Source organism: Trachurus trachurus (genome assembly GCF_905171665.1).
Source record: "Trachurus trachurus genome assembly, chromosome: 17".
In the NCBI taxonomy this organism is placed as follows: Eukaryota; Metazoa; Chordata; class Actinopteri; order Carangiformes; family Carangidae; genus Trachurus; species Trachurus trachurus.
The window spans coordinates 12,164,328-12,178,144 of NC_139900.1; positions in this window are offsets into that span (position 1 = coordinate 12,164,328).

Here is a 13,817-nt window from a genome sequence, read left to right on the forward strand (position 1 = left end):
CATCAGCAGGGTCGTCAGCAGCATTGGCATAACCTGGGCTCTGGGAGGCTCTGGGCCAACAACATTCTCCTGGAGCTCAGTTACTGGCCCTTTCTCCTACCTGCAACACCTCTTGGTCTTTGTTTGGCATTCTGATTCCTTCATTCCACCCTACAACACCACACACACTCCTACTCCTACCCATGCACTCACATCACTGATCATACAGACCACACACACACACACACACACACACACACACACACACACACACACACACACACACACACACACACACACACTCATGGCCGTTTTGTGACAAGTAGCTGTTTTGGTCTGTCAAATGTGTTTGTAGTGAAGAGGGAGATCTTATCACATTAATTTGGATGGTAGCCTAGCAGAAGTGAGTGATATATTTGTGTTAATATAAGTCTTAAATAGTTAGCCTATATCTTCCGACAGCAATCACTTACATAGAGTGTTTGGTCTGAAACACGGGTCTCTCAGTCCCTCTGCTCTGCTCTGAGTCGAAGAGAAAACATTTATCGTATCCTACAGTTTTTATCCAATGAGGAGAGAGAACGGCATGCAGGGCTGTGTGTGCAGCCAAGGAACGCCGTGAATGTGGTGACGTAGCGACGAGGACTGTTATGGTGCGTTCAAGGAAACTCGTATTTTTCCGACCGTGAAGTGGTACCAGTTCGATCTGGTACGAGTTCACCGGTCGGAAGTTACGAGTGGCCGTTATAGTGACTTTCACCGGTAAAACAGGTCGGAAAAACACGAGTGGCTTGCCTGAAACGCTACAAAGTCGTAAGTTGTGACTTGAAGCTGTAATTTACGATTTCAAAAGCCTGCCTGGAACGCAGCATTAGCGAAAACGACCGGACCACTCACTTCTGCTTTAAGTTTTTTTTAATGAATTCATGTCATGTGAATGGCTCTGTGAAGTAGGCCTATAGAAACTGAATATGTTCTACAAAAACAAAATGTTTTTGTCAAATGTGTTTGTAGTGAAGAGGGAGATCTTATCACATTAATTTGTGTGATGAGTGTGTTACAGAGTTCTATATCAATGTCCTACAGTAGGCTATATCAGGCTTATTCGTCAGTGTTTTATGTTGTCATGATAATTAATATATGCTGAGAAACAAGTCAAACACAAATCAAACAAATTCTACAGGAAAGACCAATTTATGTTTAAAGGATCATAGGGCAGAATTTGTGAGAAAATACCCATGCGTTTTACGTTTTTTAAATAATAATGGGTGAGGAAGCGTTCAAAACCAAAAAGAACGAGCCCACCCGCGTATCTCTCCATTGCCTTGAACGGGTCTGTGCTGCAAAATGCGCTGCAATTCAGGGGGTAGAACAGATGTAGACATCCTTGTTAATTTTATCCACGTTTAGTTGGTGTTGTGGTCTACTGCATGGGTTCTCAACTAGTCTCACTCTGGGACCCACATTTTCCCATGGTCATTAAGTCACGACCCACTTTTATAGATTTCAAACCAAGATTATTATTATTTTTTTAAGCCTTTAAAAACTCATTTTGCTCTTTATTGAGCAAAGTGCATTCCAGAGCACATGAATGAAACTGAGGAGGACCATGACAACTGCATGTACGGAAGTGAATAAAAAAATATCAAACTGCACAAAATGGAGACCAGCAACATATACCAGTGGTTCTCAACTGGTGGGTCGGGACCCAAAAGTGGGTCGCGGACCCGTTCTGGATGGGTCGCGGACAGCCGGTCAAAAAAGTAAATAATATTTAATGCACATCTGATGTTGGACATGTCTTTTATTTTGAAAAATAACTTAGGCTATATTGAAAGGCACGCGTCACGTGAACACATGCAGTTGTAATGGTCCTCCTCAGTTTCTTATTATTTGCTCCATTTGCTCTGAATGCAAAGATATCAGTTTCTTATTAGCCAGTACATCTCCCGCCCGGAGATGTACTGGTGTAGGGGGCGAAACATCAGTGAACGGCGGTCTCCAGCTGACGACCCTGCAGCTGCCCACACTGGCACCGGAGGAGGTGCGACAGGCCGGAAAGCCGAAGCAGGAACCAACACCTGACCTGTGCAATGATCTGGCCTGAATGCAGTGAATCTTGTTTTGTTTTGTGGGTCTTTATTTTGTGCAATTTGATATTTATTCACTTTTGTGAATATGCTCTGAATGCAGAGATGCATTAGAAGTCAAATATGTGTTGTATATGTTGCTGGTCTCCATTTTGTGCAGTTTGATATTTTTTTATTCACTTGCGTACATGCAGTTGTCATGGTCCTCCTCAGTTTCATTCATGTGCTCTGGAATGCACTTTGCTCAATAAAGAGCAAAATGAGTTTTTAAAGGCTTAAAAAAATAATAATAATCTTGGTTTGAAATCTATAAAAGTGGGTCGTGACTTAATGACCATGGGAAAATGTGGGTCCCAGAGTGAGTTGAGAACCCCTGACATATACAACACCTATTTGACTTCTAATGCATCTCTGCATTCAGAGCATATTCACAAAAGTGAATAAATATCAAATTGCACAAAATAAAGACCCACAAAACAAAACAAGATTCACTGCATTCAGGCCAGATCATTGCACAGGTCAGGTGTTGGTTCCTGCTTCGGCTTTCCGGCCTGTCGCACCTCCTCCGGTGCCAGTGTGGGCAGCTGCAGGGTCGTCAGCTGGAGACCGCCGTTCACTGATGTTTCGCCCCCTACACCAGTACATCTCCGGGCGGGAGATGTACTGGCTAATAAGAAACTGATATCTTTGCATTCAGAGCAAATGGAGCAAATAATAAGAAACTGAGGAGGACCATTACAACTGCATGTGTTCACGTGACACGTGCCTTTCAATATAAGTTATTTTTCAAAATAAAAGACATGTCCAACATCAGATGTGCATTAAATAGCCTATTATTTACTTTTTTGACCGGCTGTCCGCGACCCATCCAGAACGGGTCCGCGACCCACTTTTGGGTCCCGACCCACTGGTCTACTGCATAACTTTATCCAGAGCAGACACTTCTCTCGGTTGAGATGTGGCTTGGGAAAAGGTAAAAAAAAAAAAAAAAAATACACAAATGGCGATGGTGTAGAACGGGTATCTACGATGTATTAACCATAGGTATTAACTAGAGGCACTCTAGTATTAACCACAGTATTAACCACAGGTATTAACCAAACGGCTGAACACCAACGACGCCTCATCACTGATGCTACTGTGTGTGACACAGCGCCCCTCACTCCACAAACTGGTCTTACACTGCCGCCTTGTGACACATGTTGGGAACTGCAGTTGAATCAGATACTCTACTTCTATCAAGATAAACCATGACAAGCTGCGAACAGCGAACAGTCAGGACGTTTGCGAACGTTAGTTGTCGTTTCCAATGAGATCTATGCCTGAAATCTCGCAAGAGTGTGTTGTTGAGACAGAGACAGGTCTTGAACAAAGTTCATTTTCTCCTGATTTGTCCGTCTGAAATTTGCCATTTTAGTGTCAGAATCTTCAGAGGAGATGTGGCTTGTGAAAAATGACTCCAACATTTTTTTTTACTTCCGTGACTCTGGAGCAAAATAATCGACCATAATCTTTGTTCACGTTCACTTCTCTCATTGAAGTCAATAGACTCAAAACTAGTCCCCTGAAGGGGGCGGAGTCGTGGAGAAACCCACGTGACACAGACAGGAAGCTGGCTCGTCATGGGGCGTCTTGTTTCTAAACCGTCTTTGGTTGAATGTTTTTGAAGGAAGAAGAGATTTTCCCCCCGTTTACTATCGTTTCATGTTATAAATGGAATCAGTAGTAGGCTAGTATTTTGAAACGACACAAACATCAAAGGTGAAAATAAAGCCACAGTATGCGAAGTTTTTCCTCTCAGACCGATGGTGGGTGTGGATTAAAGGGGCATAAATTTCCCATCAGCCCCTTCGGTGCGCGAGAAGATAGATATAGATAAACATAGATTAACCAAATGAAAGTGCTAATAATAAAACAACATCATCATATGTAACGAATTTAACACATTATTGTAAACTTTGTGTGGTGCATTTTCTGACGTTTGTTAATGTTATATGAACCAAAATATTGACCATGACGTCACGGGCGGCACCATGATGGAAACATTGCTCTGACTGCAGGGGTATATATACAGTACAGTAATATGATATTTTCGTGTTACTTCGGTAACACATATACTAAAATTGGAACGATACAGAGAAGATTAGCATGGCCCCTGCGCAAGGATGACACGCAAATTCGTGAAGCGTTCCTCATTTAGCGTTTTTGCGCACTTTTGCGCATTTTTTAAATTTTTTTTGACATTTTTTTTGAATTTTTTTTGAATTTTTTTGAATTTTTTTGAATTTTTTTAGGAAACTTAGCATGGTTCCTGTGCAAGGATGACACGCAAATCCTCCTCTAGCGTTTTTGCGCATTTTTTAGCGTTTTTGCGCATTTAAAAAAAAAAAATTGAATTTATTTTTTAATTTTTTTCAAATTTTTTAATTTTTTAGGAAACTTAGCATGGCTCCTGTGCAAGGATGACACGCAAATCCTCCTCTAGTTTTTGCGCATTTTTTTTTGCGTTTTTGCGCATTTTTTTTAATTTAAAAAAAAAAAAAAAACATTTTTTTTTTTTATTTAGGAAATTCTTTTTTTATCATATTTGAGACATTATACAAACATGACATCATACAAACATGAAGCTAACCATAAATCTAACCCAAACCAGATAATTTCTAGTAGTGTTGAGTCATAAACTTAGATAAACATAGACTTCCATACAGCAGTCATCTTTGTTTCCTGTGAGCCAGCGCCGCTACCGTCGGCCTCCAGCAGGTGGCTTCCAACATTATAAATCACATTTTGAACACGGTAGTAAAAACACCGCTGATATAAACGTGTTTTCAATATAAGAGTGTCTTTATGGCAGACCCTCGGATATCCTTTAATAGCTCACTCCCTGCCCAGTCCTTTCACCTGGTCTGTGTACAAGAAAATCCAGGTAGGGTTCACTGACTGACGTCTGTCTGCACGTACAGAAAGCTCTACTCTTTATCACTCTCTCTCTTTCTTTTTTACGTATTAGGAAATTCATTTAAAAAATCTTTTGAATTGTACTTTTGCCTTTGTCCCATTCATCTCCGGAGACGATTATGACTATGATGTGCATGTTCATTATTAGTGTTTAGGAATAAAACATTTTTTTAGTAGTTTTACCTTTATTAATCTCTGGAGAACTGTAAATTGGCAGGAATGAATAGGCTATGGCATGCTGTGCATCACTTCACTATAAAATGTTTAGGGACTTACTTAAACACAAATGAGATGTTAAGAGAATAATATTGTGACCTTGATCAAATAGTTTTTTAATGACCAGTGTAATTATGTCTCTCTCTCTCTTTTTTTTTAAGTAGCCTACGAGGAAATCAAGAAACATCTTTTGAATTTCTATGTCTGTGTGCTATGAATCTCTGGAGAGACTAGGGATTAAAAACAACAACAACAAAAAAAACATTGGCACAAATTGGATGATAAGAGAATAATATTGTGACAGTTGTTTTTGGATTACCCACGTGATTATGAACATCTTTCTCTCTTTTAAGCACTAGGAAATCAATAAATAAATCTTTGAGGCTACTTTTGCCTTTGTACCATTACTGTAATCTCCGGCTGGAAAACCGTGAATTTGCAGGATTGTAAATATGATGTGCATGACTTCATTACGAAATGTTTAGATTAAGAAAAAAACTGAAATAGCAGCACTCACAAATTAGTCTTGAAACATTTATTAAACGCACAGCAGTGCCTGACGGACGCGTTTCAGCCCTTGGCTTTCTTCAGCGTGAGACTGCTGAATGGGTGTGACCCATATAGCTATATAACCTCCCATCTCCCTCGAAAACACCAGCTGATAATCAATCAAACACTTAAGTCAAAAAATAATAATAATCATCACGTGACACAGAAGATTATCATACAAGTGGCCAATGGGTGTTCGGAAACTTACAACATAGCCTACTTAATAAGATGGCCAAATACAGCATAAAGTCACGTCTTCACTGGATCAAATATCGCGTAGTGAACAACACAAGATCAATTATGTCAGATCAAATACATCACATAGTGAACATCATAAGTGTCAAACATCTTAGAATAATAATCACATAAGAATAATCGATTAAAAACAGTATACAAATATTAAAAAGAAACGAAAAAATCGAAAAAAATCGGAAATATATAGGCTATCTATCCCCACCAGAGTCCTCTACACAGGGATTCTTAGTGGTGACCTATCAAAACCTATCCACTCAAAATCTAATTTGTGAGTGCTGCTATTTCAGTTTTTTTCATTGTTTCGATTTTTTGAGCCGGCACCCAGTTTTATCTTTACACAAGAGTCGAGCACGCCATTCCCTTTGTTCTCTAAATTGTTTGGGGTGGTGCTCCACTTTACGCAAAATGAGTGGATAGGTTTTGATAGGTCACCACTAAGAATCCCTGTGTAGCTAGAGGACTCTGGTGGGGATAGATATATATTTCCGATTTTTTCGTTTCTTTTTAATATTTGTATACAGTTTTTAATCGATTATTCTTATGTGATTATTATTCTAAGATGTTTGACACTTATGATGTTCACTATGTGATGTATTTGATCTGACATAATTGATCTTGTGTTGTTCACTACGCGATATTTGATCCAGTGAAGACGTGACTTTATGCTGTATTTGGCCATCTTATTAAGTAGGCTATGTTGTAAGTTTCCGAACACCCATTGGCCACTTGTATGATAATCTTCTGTGTCACGTGATGATTATTATTATTTTTTGACTTAAGTGTTTGATTGATTATCAGCTGGTGTTTTCGAGGGAGATGGGAGGTTATATAGCTATATGGGTCACACCCATTCAGCAGTCTCACGCTGAAGAAAGCCAAGGGCTGAAACGCGTCCGTCAGGCACTGCTGTGCGTTTAATAAATGTTTCAAGACTAATTTGTGAGTGCTGCTATTTCAGTTTCGATTTTTGAGCCGGCACCCAGTTTTATCTTTAGCCTACACAAGAGTCGAGCACGCCATTCCCTTTGTTCTCGAAAAAACAAGCACCGAGGCTACTTAACATAATAATATTGTGACATGTTGATCAAACATAACCCCAGTAATCATGAAAAAGCGGCTCCAGCGGTGCCTCATATCGACACTGGTCAAAGCTCGGAGACAAGTTACAAAGCGAGTTTTATTTTGAAGGATATCACGGTAAGTGGATTGTTAATATTTGCGCTGACTTTGCTTCAAGGGGTTTTAACTGGGGGCCCAAAACCATCAGCTCGATGCGGGATCGAATCCGGCCCGGGGCATGAGCTGTAGGCCTGGCCCAGTGGCGGAGCCAGGAAATTGTCTGTGGGGTGGCCAGGATGGTCATGTGATCATTATGGGGTGGCAATGTCTCACTGTAAAATATAGCGATATTTAGGTCACCTACTGTAAACCACACACCTCCATAATATTTAAAACGCAGGCAATGATGGAAAATATCAACTAATATTCAGTGTATCTAACTTTTTTTCTTATTCCTGCAAGTAAAGTAACAAAGATGCTTACAGTACACTATACAAATGTAGTACAATATACAGACAACTGCACAGCGTACTGTGATGAGAGGATTCGGGAGATGATCAGCTCCGCTTGTAGTGATCACTATGAGCTCATTCTGTTGGTGTATCAGGAATACACAGACATAATTTGAGAAACAGTTGTTTTATTACAGGCTGATCAAGCTACAGTATAAACACACACAAATAATGGCCAGCAAATTGGGTCAACATAAGGATTCCAGTCATAGACAAGGCTTAAGGGCTACTGTGCAAATGCACAAAACAGTTACTGCAGTGAAGTTAGTTTGAAGTTGGATATTTGACAGACATTCGCTCACTCACCCGCTTCTCAATATATTAAAAATCCATATAAAATATAAGATGTGTTCAAATGCAATAAAAACAGGTGTGTCTCATAGAGGAGGCTTAGCTCTACCATCCTGTGTTGATTTTGAGTCAACAGGTCACATGACCTGGGAGTTATTGAGCTCTAATGCTCATATTTACAGTATAAAATAAATCAAAAATCCATATAAAATATTACATTTGTTTAAATGCAATAAAAACAGGTGTGTGTCATAGAGGAGGCTTAGCTCTACCATCCTGTGTTGATTTTGAGCCAACAGGTCACATGACCTGGGAGTTATTGAGCTATAATGCTCATATTTACTGTATAAAATATATAAAAAATTGATATAAAATAGTAAATGTGTTTAAATGCAATAAGAACAGGTGTGTCTCATAGAGGAGGCTTAGCTCTACCATCCTGTGTTGATTTTGAGTCAACAGGTCACATGACCTAGGAGTTATTGAGCTCTAATGCTCATATTTACAGTATAAAATACATTAAAAATTCATATAAAATATAAGATGTGTTCAAATACAATAAAAACAGGTGTGTCTCATAGAGGAGGCTTAGCTCTACCATCCTGTGTTGATTTTGAGTCAACAGGTCACATGACCTGGGAGTTATTGAGCTCTAATGGTCATATTTACTGTATAAAATATATTAAAAATTCATATAAAATAGTAAATGTGTTCAAATGCAATAAAAACAGGTGTGTGTCATAGAGGAGGCTTAGCCCTACCATCCTGTGTTGATTTTGAGTCAACAGGTCACATGACCTGGGAGTTATTGAGCTATAATGCTCATATTTAGAGTATAAAATACATAAAGAATTCATATAAAATATAAGATGTGTTCAAATACAATAAAAACAGGTGTGTCTCATAGAGGAGGCTTAGCTCTACCATCCTGTGTTGATTTTGAGTCAACAGGTCACATGACCTGGGAGTTATTGAGCTCTAATGCTCATATTTACAGTATAAAATAAATCAAAAATCCATATAAAATATTACATTTGTTTAAATGCAATAAAAACAGGTGTGTCTCATAGAGGAGGCTTAGCCCTACCATCCTGTGTTGATTTTGAGTCAACAGGTCACATAACCTGGGAGTTATTGAGCTCTAATGCTCATATTTACAGTATAAAATAAATCAAAAATCCATATAAAATATTACATTTGTTTAAATGCAATAATAACAGGTGTGTGTCATAGAGGAGGCTTAGCTCTACCATCCTGTGTTGATTTTGAGTCAACAGGTCACATGACCTGGGAGTTATTGAGCTATAATGCTCATATTTACTGTATAAAATATATAAAATATTCATATAAAATAGCAAATGTGTTTAAATGCAATAAAAACAGGTGTGTCTCATAGAGAAGGCTCACCTCTACCATCCTGTGTTGATTTTGAGCCAACAGGTCACATGACCTAGGAGTTATTGAGCTAAAACGCTCCTATTTACAGTATAAGATACATTAAAAATTCATATAAAATAGTACATTTGTTTAAATGCAATAAAAACAGGTGTGTCTCATAGAGGAGGCTTAGCCCTACCATCCTGTGTTGATTTTGAGTCAACAGGTCACATAACCTGGGAGTTATTGAGCTCTAATGCTCATATTTACAGTATAAAATAAATCAAAAATCCATATAAAATATTACATTTGTTTAAATGCAATAATAACAGGTGTGTGTCATAGAGGAGGCTTAGCTCTACCATCCTGTGTTGATTTTGAGTCAACAGGTCACATGACCTGGGAGTTATTGAGCTATAATGCTCATATTTACTGTATAAAATATATAAAATATTCATATAAAATAGCAAATGTGTTTAAATGCAATAAAAACAGGTGTGTCCCATAGAGGAGGCTTAGCTCTACCATCCTGTGTTGATTTTGAGCCAACAGGTCACATGACCTAGGAGTTATTGAGCTATAACGCTCCTATTTACAGTATAAGATACATTAAAAATTCATATAAAATAGTAAATGTGTTTAAATGCAATAAAAACAGGTGTGTGTCATAGAGGAGGCTTAGCTCTACCATTCTGTGTTGATTTTGAGCCAACAGGTCACATTAATTTTTTATATATTTTATAGCCTACAGTAAATATGGGTGTTAGAGCTCAATAACTCCCAGGTCATGTGACCTGTTGGCTCAAAATCAACACAGGACAGAAGATCTAAGCCTCCTCTATGAGACACACCTGTTTTTATTGCATTTAAACAAATGTAATATTTTATATGGATTTTTGATTTATTTTATACTGTAAATATGAGCATTAGAGCTCAATAACTCCCAGGTCATGTGACCTGTTGACTCAAAATCAACACAGGATGGTAGGGCTAAGCCTCCTCTATGAGACACACCTGTTTTTGTTGCATTTAAACACATTTACTATTTTATATCAATTTTTTAATATATTTTATACAGTAAATATGAGCATTATAGCTCAATAACTCCCAGGTCATGTGACCTGTTGGCTCAAAATCAACACAGGATGGTAGAGCTAAGCCTCCTCTATGACACACACCTGTTTTTATTGCATTTAAACAAATGTAATATTTTAAATGAATTTTTAATATAATTTATACAGTAAATATGAGCATTATAGCTCAATAACTCTCAGGTCATGTGATCTGTTGACTCAAAATCAACACAGGATGGTAGGGCTAAGCCTCCTCTATGAGACACACCTGTTTTTATTGCATTTAAACACATTTACTATTTTATATCAATTTTTTATATATTTTATACAGTAAATATGAGCATTATAGCTCAATAACTCTCAGGTCATGTGACCTGTTGGCTCAAAATCAACACAGGATGGTAGAGCTAAGCCTCCTCTATGACACACACCTGTTTTTATTGCATTTAAACAAATGTAATATTTTATATGGATTTTTGATTTATTTTATACTGTAAATATGAGCATTAGAGCTCAATAACTCCCAGGTCATGTGACCTGTTGACTCAAAATCAACACAGGATGGTAGAGCTAAGCCTCCTCTATGACACACACCTGTTTTTATTGCATTTAAACAAATGTAATATTTTATATGGATTTTTGATTTATTTTATACTGTAAATATGAGCATTAGAGCTCAATAACTCCCAGGTCATGTGACCTGTTGGCTCAAAATCAACACAGGATGGTAGAGCTAAGCCTCCTCTATGAGACACACCTGTTTTTATTGCATTTGAACACATCTTATATTTTATATGGATTTTTAATATATTGAGAAGCGAGTGAGTGAGCGAATGTCTGTCAAATATCCAACTTCAAACTAACTTCACTGCAGTAAAACAGTTATGTTGATGGTCTGGAATGTTGTTGAAATAAATTGGAGAAACCTTAGGGTGAGCAACAGAGGAGGGATCCCCCAGGACGGGCAGACATGCAATGGATGTTGTATATACAGACAAGAAAACAATTTACAACACATTGTTCACCATCTCCTGCTGTGGGTCTGTCTGTTGTCTGTTGACACCTGTCAGTTGAACCACACACACGATAAAATATTAATAGGAGGATTTGGTCATGTCGGGTTTAAATTATACTATACTATTACCTAGCATTGTTACTTAGAATGTAATGATTAATTGCAATACATAAAGTAAACAGTAGCTGTGGGCATACCTACCTTGTGATGAGCCCTGCATAGGTTCTGTGGTGACAGTGTCTGAAACACAAATGTTGAAACTGTCAGTAAGTCTTAATGATTTTATCAAGCATAATTACATATTATATTATAGGTGATACAAAAGGCAGAAACGGCAGGCAGTCACAGTGTGCAGTAGCTACAGGATCTGTGTTCTCATCCTGTTCCTGTCAATCCTCACCACTGTCCCTCCTTTCAACATTCCCTGTCTTTCTACTGAAGTAGCAGGCAATTTTTCTTTTCATTTTGCCTGACAGGTAAGGCGGGCAGCAAAATACATTAAGTTATCACACGACTATCATTATTTGAGTGTTTATGCTCATGCTGCTCTGCTACAGAGAGTAGCAGCATGCAAGTCACTATTAAAATATATTGTGTGCTGAATGTGTGGGGGAAAAAACATTGCAGCTGGTGATTAATCAATGGTATAATGATGTCTATTTTTGCAAAAGACTTGTCTTAAAAATCACAAAATACACACAATATAATACAACGTAAATGAGGGCAGTCAGAGCAGACTCTCCATTCGCTAATGTACCACAAGGAGACCATGTATGTGTCTGAAATGCTTCAGAACTAGAGTAAAGTCACAGTCAACAAGTAAGAAAACTCGACCAGAACCGACCGAAGTGATCATAGAAAACTTACCTCCAAAGGTGTCCTTGCTTGGCGACAGCGTATTATGACAAACTGGCTGCTCCTGCTCTGCTCTGCTCTTCTGCTCTGCTCCTCTGCTCCCGCGGTAAGTTTGTTGTGTGCTGCAGTAAAATGCGTCCGTGCGGAAACGGCGGTAGGGCGGAACTAAAGTTCCGCGCGCAGAGCCGTTTTTTGTCAAATTATGCCCCAGCCATGGGGGTGGCCAGTGGGGTGGCCAGAGAGTGGCCACGGCCACCCCAACAAGGTCATTTAATCGTGAGTTGCTCCACACCGTCTCTGCTTGCCCCCCCCCCATACATTCGGCTGTCTCTCATTGGCTCAGAGCACACTTCTACGCGATGTCATTGGCTCCTGAATGGGACCAAAGTGGTTATTATTATTATGGGCATTTGCAACAGGCACTCATGCACGGTAAAAACGAAACTTATCGGCGCATGAGAGTGATCGATCCTGTTACATATTGAGGATCTTTGGAGCCGTCCGCGGCCACAGCAGCTCTCCGCAGCAGCAGCAGCAGCAGCAGCAGCGGGTCGTAGTGACAGAGACTGTGTGAATGCTTCACTGTCGCAGATTCAAATACTAGCCTAGTAATCGCCCGGGCATTTAATTGAACAGGCTTTTGACGGCCTTTGGAGCACATGCGCATATTTGCACGCAGGCGATTATTTGGTCGAGTAACGAGGTGGCAAACGTAAATGTAACGGAGTAAAAGTATATTTTTTAACTTTTAAATGTAGTGAAATAAAAGTAAAAGTCCTGATTAAAAAAAGAACTCCACTAAAGTACAAATCCTCAAAAAAACTACCTAAGTAGTGTAACGAAGTACATCTACTTCGTTACTATACACAATCTGTCTATCAATCCATCTCGATCCATATCTCTAGAGCACTTTTCCTGCATATGAAAAATTACACACAAAGTTCAACATGCAATATAAGACAGTTCAAACACTGTTCTGTTTATAAATAAATTATTTTTAATCATAACATCTCACACACTTCTCTTCTCATTGAGTAATGTCTATTTGTCAATCCGTCTGCCACATCTGTCATTTGATCGCTATTTAATGCCATACTCGTGTGCAATAACCCACATTCAATGCCATATTTAGTATAGTGCAATAACTCTACACTTTGACACTTTTTGTTATTGTAATTTCCCCTTGGGGATCAATAAAGTTTTCTGATTCTGATCTGTTGTGCAACAGTTAAGTCATGTGCAAGTGTGTGAGACGTGTGTCTGAACAAACGTGTAGAAAAAAAGGCTGCATTCATTTCAACTCTTTAAATATTTTATTAAACACACAAAAAAGAAAAAAACACACAGTCACACTTTTTTAAAGGCACAGCACACTTTAAATAATTTTTTAATGTTTTTGTCAGTCCTCCTGCTCCTGTCTGTCCTGCTGTCCCCTCTCGTTTCCTCTTCCTCCACGCAGTGGTCCTACTGCGGTGTCCTACCCTCCGGCCCGTCCTCTGCCTGACAGTATTCCTCCCCCTTGAAGAAGGCGTGGCCAGAGTCCAGTCTTTTGGGCTTCCCCCAGACGTCCCAGGGAGTCCCCGGTGCT